This window comes from Odontesthes bonariensis, chromosome 22, assembly GCF_027942865.1.
Source record: "Odontesthes bonariensis isolate fOdoBon6 chromosome 22, fOdoBon6.hap1, whole genome shotgun sequence".
In the NCBI taxonomy this organism is placed as follows: Eukaryota; Metazoa; Chordata; class Actinopteri; order Atheriniformes; family Atherinopsidae; genus Odontesthes; species Odontesthes bonariensis.
This window is the reverse complement of record NC_134527.1, coordinates 9,431,017-9,434,242: the sequence shown is the minus strand read 5'-3', so window position 1 is coordinate 9,434,242 and position 3,226 is coordinate 9,431,017.

The window sequence follows — 3,226 nt, the reverse complement described above, 5'->3', positions numbered from 1 at the left end:
ATGTTAAAGTTTTGTAATGTAGCTTAATCTGTTTGTTTACTTTTTCAAGTTCTAACTATCATCAGCTTCATGTTGGGGATTTGTTGTGCCAGCTGGTGTGATGTAGGGAAAATCCACCACCTGAGTTAGTTTTACAAGGCTGTCTTTCCTGTTTCTCCATGCACCGTGCACTTATGTGTCCGATGGCTATAATAAGATAATGTCTCAGGCAGCCCTGATATCCATACATTTATCAATTTTCTTTACCAGCTTAATCCAGTTCAGGGTCAATATTAAATGTAAAATGTGACAAAAATTAACTGGAAAGCAAAGCCATCTAAATTCAGCCACACAATGACCATACATCTATGCCAAATGATGCAGCAAACATCTTCAGTTTTCAACTGGAGCACAAATTAAGCACAATTTAATCGTGGGTGTTTTGAGTAGATTTCAATCTGTCTGTATTCGGTCCTTGGTGAGACAAGTAGGGAGCATTTTACATGTCTGTGACCATGGATTCATAACCTGTTCATGAATGAAACATTGAAAATGTTCAAAAACTCAGGCACAACAATGAAGTTACAGTAAGTACACAGTTTAACATGCTGCAATACTTTTAATTGATGAAAATACCACAAAACCGTCTCGTTAAAAATACATATTTGAGTGATGTCGGTGTGGACCACGTTGACTAAAAAAACGTCTTTTGGACATGTCAGACGTGATGTGTTCTTGTGTCATTAATATCAACTGTGTGAGATAACAGTGTAAAAACACCTCAGTGCTGTGATAAGTTAATATTCTTTGAGTCCAGACAGATCCTAATCCTGCTAGACGTGCCAGTCCCAGTGTCCTTTCTCTGCCTTTCACCACGTTATCTCTGCCACATTCCTTCCCTTCTTGTCCTCCCCCACTGCAACCCTCACACCCGGACCTTCCACCATGACACGGCAATTAGAACTTTGTTGATACGCTGACTCCACAGGGGCCATCGCCTGCTCTACTTGTCCTGCAGCATCTGTCTTTCTATCTGTCTCTCTCCCTTGTCTCCCTGTGACTGCATGTTTCTGTCTCCCTGCATTTCCATCAACACCTCTGACTTTTCCTGTCTGTCGTTCTCACACAGCACTTAAGCACCTATCGGTGTCGTTCTTATTTTGCCCCCACCTATACCTCTCTTCGCACAATTACTGGACTTTGTCCTCCCTCTTTTTCTTTCTATTGTATTCATTATGTAACCCTTCACCTTACTTTTCCCAACCTGCTGCAGACGTTCCCTGCACACCCTGTTTCGCCTCTGACTGAAATACTGGTTTTCTCGCCCATAAACATGGTGTTGATTGAAAATCTTTGATTTATAAAAAAAAAAAAAGAAAGAAACAGCTGATTTTCTTCTCTCGTTCTTTCAGGAACTCTGAGACCTTTCCATTAGGTTACTGAGCTAAATGATATTAGCCCCTGAAGCATGGAGCAGTTACACTGCTGGTTTTACGATGTGAAAACAGCTTTATTTCTGCTCTTTAGCCCAATGGAAGGTTATATAGGGACAGCCCATAGATCTAACCATGCGTCAGCTCTTATTGTGTAAGTGTGTATGTGTAGGTATACTTGCGGTGGAAAAGGGCCAAGATAGTTGGCAAGGCTGTGTTTAGTGTCAGCTTTTATTGGAACTCACGTAGTGTGGAGAAAGCACTGCTTTTAGTCACTCTTATGAAGTGTGGATATGAAACACTATCGTGAGCTGCTGGTGTGCGGTATACTGATATCCTTATGGTTTATGAAAATATAGCTGTGTGAGAGTGAGGGAGCTATTATTTGACTGGCATCCTGTGCATTTAAGACTGAAATGCATTAAAAACTATGCAAATTCTTTTTGCATCCATTTCAAATTCCATTATGGGATTTTTGATGGAGAGAATGAGCCCTTAAGGATTTAATCTTCAAATTTAATCCTGCCTCTTCAGTGTTGACTAATCATGCTCCAACTCTCAATTGTAGCCTAACAGTAAAACATTAACACAAACAAAAGTATTACATGAGACACAGAACTGCAGAATTTCACTTACTAACTATGAACATGTAGACAGACGACAGGGCCAACACTCACTCCTATGCACAATTTAAAATCACCAGTAATCTAAAATGCAAGGTTTTGGACTGTTAGAGGAAGCTAGAGTACCAGGAGAGAACCCATTCAGGGGTAAGGGAAACCTTGCCAAACCCCTGCTAGCTCCACACAATGCAATTTAATCCAAATTAATTCCACCTCATTTCAGTCTGCTTTAAAATGATAGTGTTTAGTACTGTATAAAAAAAAAAGTTTCTGGCTGATGAATCCATTGGATCACAACAAGTATTTATTTCAATGAACAACAACAAAAAAAAAGGTTGAAAATACCTGCTTTTGGAAAAAAAATGGAAATTTAAAGATAGCAATACTGGTATATACGTACATGGAGACTAAAGAGTGAGGGGAGGAGCTCAGTGCGTCATGGAAAGTCACCCAACAGCCCAGGCCAATAACAGCATAACTAAATGTATGGCTCAGTCTAACTGACTCTGAGCCAGCTTTAACTTTAAACTTTTACAAAAGGGAAAACATTAAGCCAAAACTCAAATGGTATCTGTCTCCCAATCCCAAACAAGGAACTCAAGAGATAAGATTGATAAGGGACAGCTCTGTCTCCCATTCTACTTTAGAAACTCTGGGAACCACAAGTGTACAAGGGGCTCTGTTGGGAAAATATGAAACAATATGGATCATATTAGACCAATATTACAGCTTCAGTGACTCCTGCTCTTACTTTCAAATTACCTTTATTAAATCTGTATCCCTTAAAGATATTAGGATAACTCAGGTTTCTGCCAAACCCCAAAAAGATAAAAAATGTTATACAAAGATGCAGCTTATACCTTGCTGCATGATGCACTCTTACTAGGTCCTGATGTGTGATGATTTGGCACTGGATATCTTGCTAAGTACAGCATCCATATTAGATTATTTACAAGTTTTACACTGTTGGACAATACCCTTTTAAAGAGGAAGGAGTGATAGTTGGAGGCAATCGACTGCCAAAGGCAATCACTGCAAAAGCTGGTAAATGCATTAAAAGGTATAATAGTATGATCACTGACACAAAAAAAATTAACTTTGGGATGTTTTACTCAATGTTTTGTAGTCCTTTAAAAAAAGAAAACTACATTGTGATTTGTTGTTAAGATAATTTGTGATGCTTGTTCAATG